The 21769-nt window shown below is 39.8% G+C and overlaps 1 long non-coding RNA gene across 1 annotated transcript; it reads left to right on the forward strand.

Moving 5' to 3' along the window:
* Positions 1 to 9712: 9712 nt before the first annotated feature.
* LOC132711436 (uncharacterized) lies at positions 9713 to 20089 on the forward strand. Its single transcript, XR_009622288.2, has 3 exons — positions 9713 to 15989; positions 16246 to 16323; positions 19926 to 20089. It is a non-coding gene; the product is annotated as an uncharacterized LOC132711436 (long non-coding RNA).
* The last annotated feature ends 1680 nt before the right edge of the window (positions 20090 to 21769 follow it).

The following is a 21769-nucleotide window of genomic DNA, read 5'->3' on the forward strand; positions in this document are numbered from 1 at the left end:
CAAAATTAGGATTGTTCCCCAGGACTAAACTATGCAAGTCTGGAGGAGCTTTGCTTGATAATATGCTACTCTTCCCTTTTTTTACTCTTGCACTGAAAAATACAGAGTCCTTACTTAGTGACTGCCTTGTTTAGAGACCATTTTCAGGTAGAACAGTGATGAAAAACTACCTGTCCTTGCATTTATGACAGTTGCAAACTTGTAAAGAAAAGGAAAGCTAAAGTAATATAAGCACAGGCATGGTTTCATTTAGCAACTGCTTCACTTAATGACCAAGTTGCTCATCCCAATTGTGGTTGCTAAACAAGAAGTATCTGCATAAAAGGGAAGCACAGGCCCAGGATGGATTTCTTCAAGGTGCACCTACTTTCTCCCTTGCTGCTGATGCTGCTTTACTGGCTCCAGAGCAGCTCATTCACTTCCCAGGGGGAAAGGCAAAAGAGAAAGAAGTATCTCTAGGATTCCCCTGCCAGAAGCCCCAGTTTATGTGGGTTAGGCAAACATTGAATAGAGCCAGTCCTGTGTAGTAGTTACGGCCTTGGACTAGATTAGTTGCAGCCGTGGAATTACTTTCAGCCAGGCACTCACTTTCAGACCAACCTTCCTTGATTCATTTTTTAAGGAAAAAATGGAAATATAACCGGTGACCTTGAGCTCTTGTAGGAAAGGCTTGACAGTTATTTTATAAATGGAAAAAGAGATGTAGTTTGTAGGCTTCACATTCCAGCAATATGAGCAATAGCAACAGAGTTGAGGTCATTTTGTCAGGACTAATATAACCTCAGTCTTCAGCCACAGTTGTTAACACAAAGTATTGCCAAAGAAATGTGTGTGTGTGTGTGTGTGTGTGTTAAAAGTGTTACAAATTCCTTGGATATAGTTTTAAATTTTACTGTAAAAATTTGTATGCTACTGTTCAGTACTACAGGAATTAAATCCTACTTAGAAAGATTAAGTCATGTCAATGCTGTTAGCTATTTTGGACTACACAATAGTAATTCTCTAAAATTTCCAGATTGTGTGGGAAGCAATGGTTGCTCTTGAAGGATAGGCCTAAAAACAGAAAAGAAAAGAAAAAAAAAAGGACGGTTGATCAAAATAAACCTGAAGACTATTCTCAAGAATAGTGTAGAACAGTTTCTACCGGTTATACCTGATTCGGGTAAACCGGTAGCGGCGGCGGGAGGCTCCACCCACCCACCCGGACATCATCATGGACGCTCTGCACATGTGCAGAAGGCTTTGTGCACACACAGAAGTGGCGTGCGCACTCACATTTCCGAACTGGTAGCGAAGGTAAGTGAATACCACTATTGATGAATATACCAATATACACTGCTCAAAAAAATAAAGGGAACACAAGCAGAAGACATCCAAGATCTGAATGAATGAAATAGCCTTATTAAATACTTTGTTCATTACATACAGTAGTTTTGTGTTCCCTTTAGTTGTTTGAGCAGTGTATAAACTTCTGTATGTAAAGAACAAAGTATTTAATAAGACTATTTCATTCATTCAGATCTCAGATGTCTTCTGCTTGTGTTCCCTTTATTTTTTTGAGCAGTATACTAATATATATATACACATATACACATATATACATATACATATGCATATACATACACACAAACACATATATACATACATACATACATATATAAAATATTGTAGGTCACTCTATACATTGCTATGGTTAGCAGTAGACCTAATATGTCAATAATCACTTAACTTCATTATTTAAATACCCTGGAAGATAATACTAGGTTCTTCCCTCACAAAATGACTAGACAATTTCTATCACTTTAGAACATAAAACACAACATTGGCAATGTGGCAATGCTGTGTTTTATGTTCTAACAGTGATAGAAATTGTATGATACTCAATTCCCTTCCATTTGAAAGCTGGAAATTGGGACTAGCCTAAAAGATATCCTGAGACTGCAGACTGGGGGTTTCCATCCCTTTAGGCTGACCATATTGCAAGACAGAATAAAAGAACATAAGATTTGTTCCAAGGAAATGGTTGCCAGCAGTCCAGCTTCACCTTCATTCTCACAAATGGGCAGAAAATGCCCTGTTCCTGATTATGGTAGGATACTTGCCAGTACTCACTGAACCTGCAAAACACTTACATGAACAGCAGAGGTCTCTGCATGCTTATGAAATGGTAGCAGCACATACTGTGATCACAGAATATAAGGGGATGCCTAACATTTCAGCCAGTTAGCTGAAAGTTCTCTCCTGCTTTGGAATGGAAGAGGTATCTGAATGTTGAGAAAACTGCTACAAAGTGGAAGACATGGATTTTTAAATAAGATGTAACTTTCAGCTAATGTTCACATACCTAATTGTAACATCAGTAATCTCAAATAGCCAAGTAAAAGCATTTATTATTCATTTATTAATATGTTTATAGCCTTCATTTCAGTTAATACTTGCTTCTTGGTTGCAACTCAGAACTTTGCTCTGAAATATTCTTATCTTGCCACAAAAAGGACCATCTTGAGATTTTAGATGGGTGACGGAGTAATCTGACTTGGTAGGGAGGATTGGAAAGTGTGAAGAAGGTACTTTGCCTCTGCTACGTATTTTGGGGTGACCTGCAAGGTTTTGCCTAGATTTTATGTTTATCTCAAGCATAGATCTATAGGATAGGTGAATGTTTTGTCTGATAGAATTATGTCTTCTCCCCTCTCCCCATTTTCTTAAGAAAATTACTTTTCTTTCGATCACACTAATGTATATTTTGGAAAATGGGTAACTATACTCACTGCTAATCATTTTGGAAATGGGCAGGATTATGGCAGCTATTTTGTAATAGTTTCTATAACTTGCTCTCACAATCCCAAATGTGCTTATTTTAGAACACAGAAAGGAGATTATAGTGATAGGCCTAAAGCCTATATATAAAAAATGGTGCACTGAAATTATTTGGGATAATTTATTATAATATTTTTTCTCAGTTTTGAATAACAGTAATACCTATTACTGTTATTTAAAATAAACTGAAGTGATTCCCTATCAACTATTAAACACTAAGCTGAATTTGATTCTACAGCTGCTTTGTAAGTAAATATATTATGAAAGTGCTTCTCAAACGTTCAGTGTAGCATATCTAATCACAAAAGCTACTCAGGGCTTCAGCTAATTAAAACATTGTGCTCAATCAATTAAGTGAATTTTAATTAATTAAATCAACATATTTGCACAAAGCCAATGATATTTCACTTCTGGAAAGCTCATTTTGGAGGCTTTCTGTCTGCCTGGGTTTACTGAAAGAAATTTTCCCCACCCATCATCTTTGTCATAAGTAAACCATAACAGGTTTATAAAGACAAGCTAGCTGTCTGATGAAATAGGAGCATTACTTGTTTGAAAGCCAAAATAAAGATTTTTTTTCAAGGAAGAGTATTCATAATTTTGGGGCCTTTGGTGAAAAGGCACTGGGAGATGCCTCAATCAATAAAATCAATGAAGTTTGTTGTTTCTAATGATGAACAGAGTGTGAGTATATGAGAAAGGTGATTCAGAAGATTTTAAAGGTAAATACACAATTGAAACCAGAGGTTTTTCTTTTGGGATTGATGGACAGTTAGAAAACGAATAATGGAACTTTGACTTTATACATAATTGCAACGAGAGTATTGTATGCACAAAGATGCAAAGATTTAGCATTACACACAATGGAGGAATGGTTGGTGAAGATATTGGAAATTGTGAGATCACTAAATTGACTTCTTTGATGAAAGAAAAGACAATATGTGTATTGCTGGGAAAACCCCTATATAGACTTTTTGTGTAAAACAGAAAGTTATAGTTTTAATGATTAGATATAATAGATTACAGAAATATGGGATGGAGGTAAATTTATAATTGTGCTTATAACTGCTGCAAAGAAGAGTGGAAGCCACTTTGCATTTTCTTGCCTTTATTTTTTTTTCCTTTTTCTTTTTTCCCATTCTTGCACTTTTAGCCTTCTCTTTGATTTCTTTTTTGTTTCTTTTTCTTATTCTATATTAGTTATATTAATTTTTATCTTCATTTTTAATGTTTTAAATAAAATTATATAATAAAAGGTAGGTGTGAAAAGTGGGACAAGGAGCAAAAATGGTAGATTATAGAACAGAATTCCTTCATAATGTAGTTCTAAGCTTTTAGATTTAAAAGATTTTATACCTTATACCAATACTTTGTCTGAAAATGAAATAGAAAGCCATTATGTTAAAATAATTTATTGCTGCTTTATCAGAAGCAAACTATTATCCAAACTATCTTGAAAAGAGTACTGTATAGTATTAAGATATAATCTTATATATATTCATTCATTCATTCATTCATTTTCATAGCTGCCCCATCTCAGCCAAATGACTCTGGTGGCTTACAACTCTAAAACAGTTAAAACCCAACCGATGTCTGTAATCATATAACCTAATTTCTAAACAATACTTTCATGAAATCCCCAGAAATAACTGGGAATGTATATTGGCTCATGAAGCAATAATTCTAGTCCATCTAAAATACAGATTAGTCCTCAACTACAATTGAGCCCAAAGTTTATGTTGTTAAGTGAGAAATTTGTTAAGTGAATTTTGCCCCATTTTATGACTTTCTGACACATTTGTTAAGTGAATTGTTGCAGTTGTTAAATTAGTAACATGGTTGTTAAGTGAATCTGGTTTCCCCATTGACTTTGCTTGTCAGAAGATCGTACATGACTCTAGGACACTGTAACTGTCATAAATGTGAGTCAGTTGTCAAGCATCCAAAACTAAATCCTGCGATCATAGGGATGCTACAATGGTCATAAGTGTGAAATATGATCATAAGTCACTTTTTTCAGTGCCATTATCAGTTCAAATGGTCACTAAATGAACTGTTGTAAGTTTATGAGTATCTGTATGTTTAATATTTTCCTTTTTTCAGTATATGGCAGGATGAAACAGCCTCCATTTTAACATTAATACTGTTTACAATAGATTTTTTAAAAATATATCCTAGCTGAACAATATACTTTAGTGCATTTAATGCATTATGCATTATTTATTAGCTGCAGCAGTATATCTACTGCATAATCCATCTTTAAAGGTAAAGGTAAAGGTTTCCCCTCACACTGTTGTGGCCCATCAGTGGCCATATATGCTAGTCATTCCTGACTCTAGGGGGTGGTGCTCATCTCCGTTTCAAAGCCAAAGAGCCAGCGCTGTCCAAAGACGTCTCCATGGTCATGTGGCTGGCATGACTAAACGCCAAAGGCGCACGGAACGCTGTTATCTTCCCACTAAAGGTGGTCCCTATTTTTCTACTTGCATTTTTTAGGTGCTTTCAAACTGCTAGGTTGGCAGAAGCTGGGCCAAGTAACGGGAGCTCACCCCGTTACACAGTACTAGGGATTCAAACCGCTGAACTGCCGACCTTTCGATTGAAAAGCTCAGCGTCTTAGCCACTGAGCCACCGTAAATGAGTAAAACCGTAAATGAGTGGCAAAATATTTAATTATTTTAAACTGTTTTTTAAATTTTGTATGTTCTGTTTTTTACTTTGGCTGTTCACCGCCCTGAGTCCTATTTGGAGAAGGGCAGTATAGAAATACGAACAAATAAATAAATAAAATAAATAAATAAATTTATTCAGGAGTAAATGCCACTAAATTTAAGGAAGTTTACTCTCCCCAACATAGCATGGCATACACATAAATTTCCTGAGATTCTTACTTCTGGGATGGAATTTAAAGTGACAAATTAAAAAGAAAAGTAATAAGAACAAAAGGAGCAAGTGGCCAGATATAAGAATATAGGTTTCTTTTGTAGTCTCATAAAAATCAGAATTTTAGCAGGTATAACTTGTATGATATAGTTATTAGAAGTGTAAGTTTCCTATTCTCTTTTACATATGACTATCTCATTTGGAATGAGGTGAGTAAGATGAGAAGGTTAAGTACATTATCCCTTTAAGCTATGAATCCAGACTGTTCTTTCATAAATACTAGCTCTCAAACATCTAGAGCTTAGATAACAGAAATGTAGAATACAGCTCCCTGGTATATTTAAAAAGCTCACTGAATTGCTAGTTTCATGTAGTTTTCTTTTTCTTTTTAGAATATAATACTATGACTATTTTTCAGGTATAGAACTGAATTTGTCTATTTTATTTGTCATTTGTCAAAATGTTTTGGCTAATATTGGGGCAAGAAGCTGGGTGAAGAAATAATTTAATATTTTATTATTTATTTGTTTGTTTGTTTGTTTGTTTGTCGCATTTTTGTGCCACCTAACTCCCAAGGGACTCAGGGCGGCTAACAACAAGAATAAAACAATGCGAACAATATCCCATACAAAAGTTTAAAAAACATTAAAACCTATACATTCCAATTCATGGCCAGGTCTCGCAAGATCACTGTAGCAATTTTAAACTCTCGTATGTCTATATTGCTCTTCTTTAAAAACATACTGTATGACCATATTGATTATGGCTGTTTAACCTAAAATAATTTCTAAACATTTCTACAGAACATATTATTTTTTTTCCAGATTACATTCATCATAATTTCAATATTCCGCACATATAGAAAAATGCTGCTATTATTGGACTTTCATGTCAAAGAGATACATTGTGCTGTCTGTATCCTTTTACGTGCCTTTGCAGTCAATCCATACAAGTTTTCCCCCTAATTGACAACTCCATGGAGTAGGCAGACATGAGGATTAACTGTGTGAAGTTGAGTTCGACTCTAGGGCAACTTTATCTTTTTTTGAGATACAAACTTTAACAGTTTATTATTCTGTCTGAACGTTCATAAATTTCTATTGCTACAAAAAATTTTCAATGGAATATATTTTCTGATATTAGAAGCCTTCTCTTCTAGCCAAACTCCAGACTCTAACTGGAGTTTGACCTGATTGATTGGGATAATGCTAATCTAATTCTGCTGGATTTTCTTCAAAAATATTTTAGAAGTAGCTACCGTACTATAGTAGAACATTTAACATATGGTTGCTAGATAATTTGGGACAAATTGGAAGAATTCGGTATTATTGGTGTACTGCTATTTTAAAAGAAAAAAAGGAGAGTATCTTTCCTTGTCAAATCAGCCCTCTGGCTTTGTTCAGTTTTGGGGCCCTTCAACAAGACTTATACCCTGCCCAAAGGAGTTCCCTATTTCACCAATCCTGCTAATGCCCTTCCAGGAGTGCCAGCAGGATCGAGTCTACTTTACCTATTCTTTATCTTGCCTCTGCATTCTCAGCAGATGAAATACAAGACATACGTAGTAAAACTGATCAACATAAGACCTGGGCTGGATCAGGCAAAAAGACCAGCATACAGTGTCACAAGTTTCTGACCAAAGCCATTAAGAATGCTCATAAACCCTACCAGGAATACAATAGCCTACTCTTGCCCACCACTTAGCAGTTGGTATTTCTTTTCTTTTATTAGATTTATATACTGCCCTACTCCCGCAGGACTCAGGGCGGTGAGCAGCCAGATAAAACACATAAATTACAAAATTTAAAAAACAGTATAAAATCAGATTAAACAATTTGGCCCGTGACAATTTAAACAACCCCAATGTTTTTAAGACAAATTTAAAATTCATCATTAGAATTAAAAAGGAAAAGAAAAAGTTAGGCCAGGCTGTCCTGTTGAAATAGGAAAGTCTTGAGAGCGCGGCGAAAGGTGCGTAGATCCGGGATCCTCCGTATCTCCGGGGGGAGCTCATTCCAGATAGCAGGTGCTCCCACAGAGAAGGCTCTCCCTCTAGGGGCCGCCAGTCAACACTGTTTGGCCGACGGCACCCGGAGGAGCCCCTCACTATGAGAGCGTACTGGCTGGTGGGAGGCTATTGGTGGCAGCAGACGGTCCCGTAAATAACCAGGTCCTAAGCCATGGAGCGCTCTAAAGGTGGTAACCAAAACCTTGAAGCGCACCCGGAAAACCACCGGGAGCCAGTGCAGCTTGCGCAGGAGAGGTGTTACATGGGAATGCCACTTCGCTCCCATAACCACCTGTGCGGCCGCACTGCACCAGTTGGAGCCTCCGGATGCTCCTCAAGGGGAGCCCGATGTAGAGAGCATTACAGTAGTCCAGGTGGGAAGTGATGAGGGCATGAGTGACCGTGCGTAAGGAGTCCAGATCTAGAAAGGGACGCAACTGGCGGATCAGGCGAACCTGATGAAAAGTCCTCCCGGTCACGGCCGTCAAATGCTCTTCTAAAGACAGCCGTGAATCCAGGAGGACGCCCAAGTTGCGAGCCCTCTGCGTGGGGGCCAACGACTCGCCCCCAATAGTCAGTGATGGCTCCAACTGACTATATCGGGACGCCGGAAACCACAGCCACTCGGTCTTGGATGGGTTGATCCTGAGTCTGTTTCTCCCCATCCAGATCCGCATGGCCTCCAGGCACCGGGACATCACTTCAAGGGCATCGTTGGGTTGGTCCGGGATATTTAAGTATGTTGCTTTTGATTCAGAAGATAGTCAACAACCATCAAGGCACACAACCATTTACAGTCCAATCATAATAAATTCTCCAACTGGATATCATATTAGGCAGCAAGTGGCTAGGCCATTTCCCTCAGTGTGCATATCTTAACGATTTGGAAAAGGAAATAACCAAACCAAGCTATCTAGTGCATTCCATGCTCAGGAATGACATCAAGGAGGCCCTGGCTGAGCTGGTTTCCCTTTTTCATATCTGCCATTCAAAGTTATAAGCTTGATGAAGGAGATTTCTGTATGGAAAAGATCCTGAGGAAAAATGTTTCTCTTGGCCCTTCTCCATGAAAAAATGATTGTTCTGCATTAAATAATATCACAGATTGATGTAAATGAAGGTCCTCTGATGACATTTGCCTGACAGGTCAGTGGGAGGCTAACTTTGACCAACTCTAGTTCTTCAATCTTGATATATAGAGGCTAAACCAATTTTGTTGTATACATGATGTACAATGACAATAAAGGCTATTATTATTATTATTATTATTATTATTATTATTATTATTATTATTAATTATATGTTTTGGATAAGAATTGGATAAGAATTTGCATAAAGCAAACCAGGGATACAAGCTTGGTGAAAGCACTTAATTGCCATGACCTAGTCAGTTTGGATTCAGATGACATTTTTTTGCCAGGAGTGTAGAAGACCTCTAAGATCCCTTCTAACTCTGTTATACTGTTACTGTTACATGTTTGAGATGTGTGGCTATAGAAATGGAATAAATAAATAAAGTATATGGTAACATGGTTCAGCTACTCTGTGAACTAGGCCTATTGTGTTGGTTTAATTTTTGTGAGAGCCCAGTCACTGAAACATTCAATAAACTGATTAACAAAGCGTGGATTGTAGTAAGGGTGGGCAAACTGTGGCTTATAAACCAAGAATTATACCAAGGAGGTAACTTCATGCAGAAATAGCTTGGATGGCTACAGATTACCTACCTCTTGTAATTAAATTCACCAACTATAGAAACTGGATTCACATACATCATAATGTGGCTTGTTTGTTCAGGCTTAACATGATGTGTAAACCCATTCCCTGGTAACTGTAAAGCCGTGGATTATAGTAAGGGTGGGCAAACTGTGCCCTCAAGGCCATTTGTGGGCTGATTGCCCAGCCCTTTGATATAATTTTGAGGTGTCCAATGCAAATTGCTAGTTTGAAGGAGGTGCTACAGTTTCTTAAATCTTCTGATTTACATGGAGTTACATAGAGTTAACATTTACAAACAATCCCAGAACCTCTTTGTATAGGGCTAGGAACTCTTGCTAAGCTACTTCTGTTTCAGACTGAAGTTTCCTTGGAGTGGATATGGATGCCTAGTGCAATGCATACTGTGATTTGCCATTGCTTTTTTCCTGAGATTTGGATTTCCTTGTTCAGCTTCCTAGCCCAAATAGGAGCAAATGTTTGCCACATTTAAAAAAAATATCATGAAAAATAACATTTAGGACACTTTCACCTAGCAAAGGATAAGAGGTTTTAACAGGGTTTGACCTGCACAGAAATTGATGGTCAGTCTGCTGTATTTTTAAATGCTATGTTTAATAAAGAGGATAAATCTTGTATATACACGAAATAATACATCCAGGTGTTATTTTGAAGCTTTATTTTTCCTATTGTGTGGACACGTGGGCTAGCTAGCTTTAAACAGATATTCTGAAACCATTTCCCCACCCTAAATGTCCGTCTTGAAATACCTCACCCCATCGTTTTCGAGAGGGGAAACCCACTTTCCGGTTACCACGGAAACCGTCGCCCAATATTGCTTTCCCTCCCCTCCCCCATGGCCTCATTCCCATTCCCTCCATTTCTTCCACATTAAAGCTTTCCCCCCAACAGCCAATGAAAAGCCTGTTACTAAGCCTCCTGCTCATTTAAATAACCCAATCATATGTCGTCCCTGCTTTCTCCTTATAAGGGGAGTGAAACGCGGCGTGTCCTTCTAATACCACGTGGATTCCCGTTAAGAGCGCGGGAAAAAGTGTTCCCCTCCCCTCCCCCCAACTCAGTACTCTCGCGCGCCCAAGTGAATAAGCTCCGCCTCCTTGGCTAGAGGAGGACCCTGGGAAGAAGGTTCTGCGAGCCCGGGAATTCGTTGAAAGCGAGAGCGAGGGGAACGTGGAGGGAGGCGCGTTGCAACGCGGGGAGAGAGAGAGAGAGAGTGACAGACAGCTGGAGTGGAAAATTACAAGGATGAGAAGGCGCAAGATGGAGGCTTTGTGTTCTCAGCTTTGTAACCGTTTCTACGTAGCTCGTGTCGCCATGTTGTTCGCTGGGTGTATAGCTGGTTTACCTCGCAAACAAGCCCTTGCGATTTCGACGGTGCATTCTTTGTTCGTTCGACAACCATAAAAACGTCCCAAGATGCATATTGTTATTTTCGTTCATGCAACTTAAACGGTGACCACAAAGTATGCAAGGCTGTCAAGTTCTCCAGCAAACTAAGTGAGGAGGGGAAAAAATAACGCTAAGCAAACGCTGATCTGATTCTTTTAAACGTTCGCGATAAATAAGATTTTCTTCCTTATGGTATCTCAATGTGACATCACAGTTCAAGATCATTTTGAGCATGGACAATCTGAATCGATTCAAGGTCTGAATGCTATTGTGGAGAAGCTCCCCCCCACCCTTTCCCAAAGTCGTGATGAGATTTAGACTGCTAACTATTTCTTTTCTGCAGGACTTGCTTATTAAAAACATTTTAACTGCAGCAGGAAATGGAATTGGAGGGAGTTCTGTGAGTCCCTGAGGAGTTTCTGTGTGGTTTGTCTAGTGCTTCATAAGATGTCTGAAGGTGCCATTGTGCCTGCAGAGACCTTTCTCATTCAGTGACAAATTACTTGCCCTGACTTCTAAGATTTTAAAATGACTTAAGTGTTAAAAGGGGGAGCCTAGCTTGCTGCAAAGCAAAGCAGTATCCTCCTGTACAATCTTCATTTTGAAGAATGGTTGTGGGCCCAATATATAAAGTTAGCAATTAAAAATGGAAGGTGCTGTACCCCAGTGCCTTATTTCAAGTACCCTCATCTTTCCCAAAAGCTAGAGGGTGACTTTTTGGTAAATCAGTGTTTTCTTATTGTTTCTTAGGGCATCATGATGAGAAATAAACTATTCCAGGAAACTAGATTGTAAGACCACCACCAACCTATTTCAAAAATTCCAAAATAAGCCCACCAATTGAATTCTTGGAGAACTTGTAGTCATTGTGATGAAAACACAATTGAATGCTTAATTTATAGGATTGTTAAATGACCAAAGTAAATTTTTATGAGAAATAACTGGTAAAATAAGGGAATAGTAAGCTGGAATGTAAGTGGTGGAAGATTCAAGTGAAAGACTAAATACAAGAAAGACCATGTGCATTGTATTGGAACAACTATGTAAAATCGTAGCACTCCCCTCCCTCTATAGTATTTCCAGAGTGCCATTCACTAATTCAAATTCAATAATTTGGTCTGAGAATAAGGTACTCACTTGTTGAAATATGCTCATTTGTATTAATCATACTTATTGTAACTTCAAATAATCCAACATTTAATCTTGTCTGTTATTGAAGGATAGCAAGAGTTCTAGAAAGGTATAGTTTACTGTAACACCTAGTTGCTGAACCATTGAAGTTTATTCAATTTCATTGTACATGTGGATTGGCAATAAAGGTTTGATTTGTGGCACTTAATGTAAGAGAGAACAAAGACTTGCAGCAAAAGTCAAAGATAATTTAAAAAGTTTCTTCCAACATATAAATAACAAGAAAAAAATAAAAAAAGCAGTTGGTCCACTAAAGAGAGAAGACGGCAAGGAAGTAACAGGCAACAAAGAAAAAGCAGAGCTGCTTAACTCATTCTTTGCATCGGTCTTCACACAAAAAGAAACTAGCCCAACTTACCAAAAACAACTGCAAAAGACAGACTAGAAATAAAAGTTAAAATAAGCAAAAAAAAAAAAAAAAATAGTAAGAGAACACTTGTCTGATCTTGACGAATACAAATCACCAGGATCTGATTGATTACATCCCAGAATTCTAAAGGAGCTGGCAGATGTCATCTCAGAACCACTGTATCACATCTTCCAAAAATCCTGGAGCACCGGGGAACTACCAGAGGATTGGAAAAGAGTTGATGTGGTTCCCATCTTCAAAAAAGGGGAAAAAAAGCAGACCCAGGAAACTATAGACCTATCAGCCTAACATCAATACCCGGGAAGATCCTGGAAAAGATAATAAAGGATCTGCCAACATTTAGAAATGAGTAAAGTAATAACTAGCAGTCAGCATGGGTTTGTTAAAAACAGATCATGCCAAACCAATCTTATTTAATTCTTCAACATAGTGATTAAATTAGTAGACCAGTGAAATACTGTGGACATAATATACTTAGACTTCAGGAAGGCATTCGACAAAGTAGACCACAACCTACTTCTTGGTAAGCTAGAAAAAAGTGGGATAAATAGCATCATCACCAGATGGATTCGTAACTGGCTGACAAACCGTATCCAACGAGTAGTCCTTAATGGGTCTACGTCTACATGGAGGGAAGTAACCAGTGGGGTACCACAAGGTTCCATCTTAGGCCCAGTACTCTTCAATATCTTCATAAATGACTTAGATGGAATAGAACATAACCTCATCCCAAAAAACCAACCTACATATAGAAGCCACCAAACACTTGTTTTTTCTAAATTCCATTTCAGTTTACTGAGCTCAAGCATCAGTTCAGGGCTTTCCACCATTTCAAAAATAACTGGTAACCTCATCCAACAATTAGAAGTGGACCATCCAGCACCATCTTCTTGAAGTGGACATCCAGATAGTATAACCCTCACAATGTGATGCTTATTTCCCAACTTGGACAGTCAAACCAGAACAGCAACAAAGCTTATGATATAAACCTCAGTAAAAAGTTCAAGAAAAACAGCTGTCTCATTTAGTTTCAACATAGGCCATTTATCAGAGTAAACAAGATGGTCTCCGAGCATAACAAAAATTGCATCAAGGTGCTACCCACTAGTCCCTCAGATGTTAACATCTGATGCCTTATTCTGCAACAGTTAAAATAATAATGCGGGATAAGTTAAAGAAAGCAAAGGCTAAGGGAGGAAAGGGGTGTCGTTTTGCTTATTTCACTACCATTCCTTGCTTCCAGAGATTACTATTGGGTGCTGCTACCAAGAGGCCTACCTGAAATCATTCTCATTGTAGTTCTCTTTCAGCCATAGTTGGGGAGGAGAGTTTACTTGTTATTGATAGTTTCCTCCTGAAATCTATCACAAAATGAATCCTAACCCCTCCAACTTTTTTGTGTTGCTTTTCCCATGCATGGCTAAACATACCACACATATTTAATCCTAAACCTACTGGAATTGAGAAAACCAATAAAAAATATTTAAACAGGCCTTTAAAATAGAGAAACCCTCCCATTTAGATTAACAGAGTTGGAAGGTACCTTGTAGGTCATCTAGTCCAACCCCCCCCCCCCCGCCCAAGCAGGAGACCCTACACCATTTCTGACAAACGGCAGTCCAATCTCTTCTTGAAAGCTCCAGTGATGAAGCTTCCACAACTTCAGAAGGCAAGCTGTTCCATTGGTTGATTGTTCTGTCAGAAAATTTCTCCTTTTTGAATCTCTCCTTAGGTTGAATCTCTCCTTGGTCAGTTTCCATCCATTATTCCTTGTCTGGCCTTCAGGTAATTTAGAAAATAGCTTGACCCTTTCCTCTCTGTAGCAGCCCCTCAAAATATTGGAATACTGCTATCATGTCTCCCCTGGTCCTTCTCTTCACTAGATTAGCCATGCCCAGTTCCTGTAAACGTTCTTCATGTTTTAGTCTCCAGTCCCCTATCATCCTGGTTGCTCTTCTCTGCACTTTTTCTAGTCTCAACATCTTTTTTATAGTGTGGTGACCAAAACTGGATGCCGTATTCTAGGTGTTGTCTTACTAAGGCTTTAGTGGTATTGGTACCTCACTTGATCTTGATTGCATCCCTCTGTTAATGCTGTTTCGGATTGCATTGGCTTTTTTGGCTGCTGCTACACACTGCTGATTCATATTTATCTGGTTGTCCACTAAGACTCAAAGATCCCTCTCACAGTTACTGCTATTAAGCCTGGTTTCACCCAGTCTATATGTGTACTTTTGTTTTCCTTGCCCAGGTGTAAGACTTTACTTTTCTCTACATTGAATTTCATTTTGTTAGATAGGGTCCAGTGTTCAAGTCTGTCAATATCCATGTGGATCTTGAGTCTATCATCTAGGGTGCTGGCTATTGCTGCCAGTTTAGTATCATCTGCAAAGTTGGTAACTTCCCCTTCTCTTTGCTTTAGTGTGCTTCTAGATCCAGTTGATTCCTGGAGATACATATGCCTTTCATGGTACCAAGTGCCCTAAGCAAGCTTTCCAAGTGATGGATCAACTATATTCTGATCCAAGTTATCCATGCACTGATCTAGGCTGCAAATTCAGAAAGTTTGTCATAACTAGGGAGCACTAAATTGAGGGGATGGAGATGCTGACCTTTTTTCTTAAAAAAAGGAACTTGAAAAACAAGGATATGCATACAATGAAGATACATTAAGGTGATGTGGCAGATACCACTAAATCTCTTTAAAAAGACATCACTAAAACCGTATTTCTGAGTCTGAAAACATTAATTGCAGACGTGGTTGGAAGGATGCTGCAAAATGTAGATGAAAAACCTGTCTGTTTAAAGGTAGTCACTTTAAGGCTATTTTATATTTTAGGTTTTGGAACTCCTTTTTTCCCCTGTATAACATACATTTATGTTGATTGTGAATTGGATAGAGCTAATTATGTAAAGCAGCATATAAACTAAAAACCTGAACAGATTTCTAATTCTGTGGGATTCTACTTGTTTAACTAAGCCTTTTATTTTTCAGCAGGGCACTGGATTTTTAAAATCTCTCATCAAAGTGGTTTATGTGGTACTACTTTTGTCACTTGAACAGAGGCTCCTTAATCTTATATACTGTTCTTTTTTCTTATAATCATATCACCTATTTACTTTTTGTACATTTATAACTATTCCTCTTTTTATTGTACTGTGTAATTTAGCTTGAAAACCTCCTTCGAGGGAGAATATAAAATGATCTTTATTTCAAAACATACTAGTTCCGATTTTTTATTGACAGGAATGTTTTTGCAGGCTGGTGGCCCTGCGGCCTGTTTCATCTCCTTTAGGCCTGTGGCATAGTTGGCACTACTTTGGTTTATTTTTCCAATAGCAGTCCTGTATGCCAATGATGTTGGGATTGAAGGAGAAGAAAATAGGTTGGCACTAGCCTTATACTATTGAAATGTATGCCATGTCTCAAGTGGGGAAGAGATGTTACATTTTTTGGAAAATGGTAGTCATATTTTTACTATTCCAGGAGAAACTGCAGTAAAACCTACATATCCAGAATTGTGCCAGCAACCATACCCATATCCTGCTCCCATAAAGAAGTACCAGCAAAACCATAGGAGCCAGGAAAAGGTACTCTTACTTCTCCATTACTGTATAATACAAAGCACCTACTTTGTGACCCCTGACCTCCAGTGGCACAAGAAGCAACAACAACATTGCTACCAATTTAGGCTACAGTGTAACGACAGGTTCAAGTCCTCTTATGTTATTTGCAACTACTTTGGTGGGGGGACACTTTCACCTGTCACGGAGTACAGGTGCACAGCAGAAGCTACATGGAAAAGAGCCAAGAAGATTCCACTTTTTTTTTCTTTTTTGGCTGCAGGACAAAATGGAGTGCAAAACAGAGTGGAGATGGAATTTTGTAGCTACCAAAGATCAACCTGTGTAGGTAGAATAAAAAGTGAGTATAAAAAGCAATAGTTTGAGGAATGAATACTATTTAACTTTAGATGGATATGGGCACTAATTGTGAGGGAGAAATGTTGCAATCTGAATATTTAGTTACAACTGGAACTCTTGCATTTTATACGTAGCTGATTCTGCACAAATCTTCAATTTAGGTTTGCAAAGCAGTAGTGTTAATTAGTTTTTGATTAGTAATGACAATGTGCTCCCCTATGTTGGAGACAGAATATACTGTGTAAAGGATACAGCTTCCTACTGCTTGGTGTATTGGGGAATGTTAAAATAACTCCCGAGAACCACCAGTATTAATGTAATATAAAAGGTAATGTAAAACAATCATACTTTGTAGTTTTGTTTTATCTTTCTTGCTTTTCTGTGTGAAAGTACTTAGAGTATTGGAGTCGTGATTGCTATTATGTTTCAAGTTTCAGAGTAGAATATCTCTTTAAGGAGAAGCACTAGGATACTAAATAAGAAAAACAACAATAAACATCAAGTTTCCAAGTTTATCTCCTTTTAGAGTATTACAAAATGAGCCATTTCATATATCTTGTATTTAAGTTGTGTTTATATTTAGTTATCTTATTAAATTTGTTATTACTGTCCATTGCAGTAAGATTCTAGGCAGCTTACAAAATCAAATACACAGTTAAAAACATAAAATGAGACAGGCAAAACCAGAAACAATGATACACAATAAAAAAACAACAGGGTACCTACAAAGACATTGACCCCCTGCCCTGGGAGCAGAACCAGGTTTTATTTTTTACATAGTGAATTCAATGAAGGGGTGGAAAAGTTGAACGTGCACACTTTTATTAAGAGGAAGTTGATATACCACAGGAGACTAGGTGGCATCTGTATCTGTGGGCAGGGGTGAAATGCTACTGGTTCGGACCGGTTCGGGCAAACTGTAGCGGATATATGGCGTGGTTCACCAAACCGGTAGCGACCGGTGGCTGGCCACACCCCCAAACCGGTCCCCCAGTAGCTGCTCACTCGCCCTGCCCCATTTCTGCAAAGGCAGAGGCCCCCCCCCAGGGCAATCCAAAGGGGGAAGGGAGATGCTGCAGAAAAGGCAACCTTCCACCTGTGCCTCCCGTGCCGGGTCTGCGGGGCTTGAGGCTTCAAAGCAGCCCACTAGATTCCCACCTGGCCACCTGCCAGCCGGCACCACTCCGGGAACTCGGCCCGCGAAGTCCGGCACTCCGGGGGAAGGAAGCTCAGCCATGGTGCCGCTTCCCAGCAGCGAAGAAGTGTAGTGAGTGTGGTGGAAGCCGCTGAGAGGGCCAGGCCTGGCCGCACCACTGCAGAGCCAGTGCCACTTTGCCTTCGGCCTGGGCAGCAGTGCTTACCTGGGCGGGACAGCATGGGTAGCCTTTCATCTTGGTGCTCCCTTGCCCGCTGCCTCCGTGCACTGCATGTGGAAGGGGCCATAACCGCTGCTCTCACCATCGGTGGTTTTCCGATGGGAGAAGGAAGAAAGTGAATGGCCATGGATGTCCTGGGGCCTACCTGCTCTCCTGGAGCACCGCCATGCTGCCACAGTTTGCTTTCTTCCTTCTTCTACTGGAAAACAAAAGCGAACGGCGGGGTTGCTTCGGGAGGTTACTTTGGGCAGGCGGACATCTGCAGCCAGGCGAGGAGGGAGGGTGGCGAGAGTGGTGGCCCCTTCCACGCGCAACGCACGGAGGCGGCAGGCAAGGGAGCGCCAAGATGAAGGGCTACCCGCGCTGGCCCGCCCAGGTAAGTGCCGGTGCCCAGGCCAAAGGGAAAATACCATGGGCTCTGCAGTGACGTGGCCAGACCTGTCCCTCTCCCCATGCGGGGGGCTGCCGCCCCGCTGGCCAGCCGCGACTTCCACCCCTCTCGCTCCGCTTCTTCGCTGTAGGGAAGCACCGCCATGGCTGAGCCTCTTTCCCCAGGAGCGCCAGCCGAGTTCCCGGAGTGGCACCAGTAGGCAGGTGGCCGGGTGGGAATCCAGTGGGCTGTTTCAAAGCCCCAAGCCCTGTGGAGTTGGCATGGGAGGCAGGGGGGAAGGTGGCCTTTTCTGCAGGGGAAGGTGCTCTGCCTTTGCAGAAACGGGGCAGGCGGTTTGTACAGAGGATTGGCGGGGTGGGGTAAGCCCTCCAGGATGGAGAGCAGGACAAGAGAAGGCTCCGAGGTTCACTTGAGTAGTCGAGCCAGATGGTGGAGGGAAACTCAAAGTGTTGGGGGCTTCAGAAGGGCAGAATGTGCTTTAGAATGTGTAGCTCCTGGCTCTAACGGTGACATCAAGTTGGCCACGCTCACTCAGTCACATGACCACCAAGCCACGCCCACAGAACCGGTAGCAAAACATTTTAGATTTCACCACTGTCTGTGGGGATACCATTCCAGAAGATTGCAGTAACAGAGAAAGCACACTTCCTTAGTATAAGGGATTTGGAGGGCACCCAATCTGCCCACATGTACCTGGATGGGTAGAAACAATTGGAAATACACGGTCCCTCTGATAACCAGGCCCTATGCCATAAATGACTTTATCAGTAACAACCAGCATCTTGAACCCCACTGGCAACCAATGCAGCTCGTATAGCAGCAACGATACATGGACATAGTGAGAAGTATCCATTACTGCTTGTGCCACTGCATTTTGCACCAGCTGTAACTTCCATATGGTCTTTGACGGTAGCCCATATAGAGCACATTGCAATAGTCCCACTGTAAGATGACCAGGCCATGCGTGCCCATCTGAAAGGCTTCCTGGTTGAGAAAGCATAACTGGCATACAAGATGAATCTCTGCAAAGGTATTTTTTTTCCTTTGCCACAGCTGCCATCTGCACCTTGAGCAGTAACTGAGTGCTGTGCAAGAGGGCCCCAAATTATGCATCCCCTAAATGAGGAAGTGCAATGCCATCCAAGTCTGGTGGTAAAAACATCCCCAATCCACTGGGGGAGGGGAGAAAACAAAAACCTATTCAGTCTTGCAGGATTGAGCTGGAGTCTATTCCTCCCTATCCATACCAGAACAGTTTCCAAACACCGAGTTGGTACAGTTTCACTTGCATGCCAGGTGTATGACCTCACTAGTGTAATGTTGTGGCAGTGCCATGATTGAGTATTGAATTACATCATATCCTGAACTGTATACGCAGGGCAGTTATTAACTGGATGGCAGATAGATTTTAATATGTTTCGCTATGGAAGATAATGGAAAATAATTATTTCTGCTGAAGTGAGGTCTGCTAGAAAGTGTCAGGATCGGGTTATGGCCTGGAAATTCTAGGATGTAACATTCATATTCTGCTTTTCCTCTGTTCTCATGATTCATCCCATTTTAGTTATTCTATCAGCAAAAGAGCAATTTTTAGGGCTGATAGCATTTCTTTAATTTTAATTAATTGGGGGAGGACTGCCAAATCATAAAATTTTCACTGGCACAAATGGAAAACAACTAAATTGTATGCAGATACCACTTCTTTGGATATTTATGTTTGTATGAGTTTGTGTATTATATGGATGTATGCCATGTATACATTGTAAGTAAAAACAGATGAAATGCAATCCTAGGTAAGCAATCCTACACATGTTATGAAACTTACTTTGACCAAAGGAATATAGTTCCAGAAAAGTGCTTAGGATTGCAAGACTCCAGAACAGGAACCGTTATGGCAAGGTGAATCTTGCTTTATCTTTCTCTTCGTAAAGGAATATGCTACAAACAAGAATTTGAATTCAGACAGTTGCGAAACTTGAACTCATTAAACTGAACAACTCCTAGTATATTTCTGTGATTAAGTTTCCATCTTGTTAGCTCCTGGAAAAGGCCTCAGGCATTTTGAGGCAAGAAAGAGAGAATGCTGCCTGATCCCTTGTCAGAGATACAAAGGACTAGGTAAGCAACAATAAATGTAGAGGAGACCTAGTGGTGCTCAGCACCATTAACTAAACATGGCACGTTGCCATTTACCATGTTCATTTTGGGATAGAAATAGCCTGGCTCCACCTATCTGTACCTAGTAACTTCCAGATTATAAACTACTGTACATAAATTACATTTAAAGTTGTCTTTGAAGACAATTTAAAAATTGCCTTGAAATTGAAAACAGAGCCATGTGCTGGTTAACTGGGACGGAATTTGATTATGCTTTGCCAAAAGTACATGCTCCAGATTATCAAGGCTCAGTCCCAAAGATAAGCCTAAAAGGCTTGGGGAAAGGATATGTGATGGAATGCTAACTTTCATGTTTTTCAGTCCATCTAGAATACAAAGAGTGGATGGAGAGAAAAAGACTATTTCAGATCTCTACAAATTTCTATTTTTCTCTACGAACTCAAACTTTTTCCTTTTCAAGAAATATTTCACCTATTTGGGATGTGTGCAGTCCACAAAGATACTGCATTGAATTGGGGCAAACATCCTCAATCAAGTTCATTCCATACCAACCTATTAGTTATTTAGTTGCTATATTTTCACTGTTTTATAGGACAGTTGTACAGCAAAGCATTATTTAAAACTAAGGAAAAAGCACTAAAACAGGATTCAGGGAAGAGAATGTTTCACATTTGGAATATGGCTGTCAAGTAGACCAGTGTTTCTCAAGCTTGGCAATGGACTTCAACTCCCAGAATTCCTCAGCCAGCTTTGGGAGTTGGTCCACACATTTCAAGCTGCCAAGCTTGAGAAATAGTGAAATAGACCTTTATGATTTGGCTGCTATTTTCTAATTTGTCTAAAGCTGATATTTGGAAATTATGGGCTGATGATGATTAATGAATGATATGGCTTTTGAATACTTAATAAATCCATTCTTCTTAGATATTGTGGACTGATTAGGGTCTGTTGATGGACAAATAGAAGAGTAGGAACTTTGCTTCTTTGTCTCCAGAAACATTGAAGACAACTGTCTAGTCCAGAGGTGGTTACTCAGACTATGATAATATTTATGATGTCATTTAATTTTTATACTTGATTATTCCTTAGTTTTTGTTTTTTTTTTAAATTTGATTTATATGCCGCCCTTCTCCGAAGACTCAGGGCGGCTTACAATGTGCTCAGCAATAGCCTTCATCCTTTTGTATATTTATACAAAGTCAGCTTATTGCCCCCACAACTGGGTCCTCAAGTTTAAATGAGTTTAAAGTGGTTATATCTCTGGTTGCATACAAACGATTAGGCAGGATTGGCACTTAAATTTTTAATCCAGTGTGACAGGTGACAAGTATGGCAGAAGTAAAGAATCCACGCATGTGGACTGTCATGAAGCCTTCACAGCACTCCAAGCACACATACAAGATTACTTAACGCTGGTGCTTTGGCAAATGTGAATGTAATGTTTTGATACTGGCAGAATCAATCCTTGTGCAACACCAGTCCTCTCTGAGCATATGCAGAGAGCTGCCGAGTGACATTATATAGCGCACAGCTGTAAAGTGGCAATATCTGGAAATGTTGCC

This window comes from Pantherophis guttatus, chromosome 2 (assembly GCF_059756535.1).
Source record: "Pantherophis guttatus breed Tessera chromosome 2, ASM5975653v1, whole genome shotgun sequence".
NCBI lineage: Eukaryota > Metazoa > Chordata > Lepidosauria > Squamata > Colubridae > Pantherophis > Pantherophis guttatus.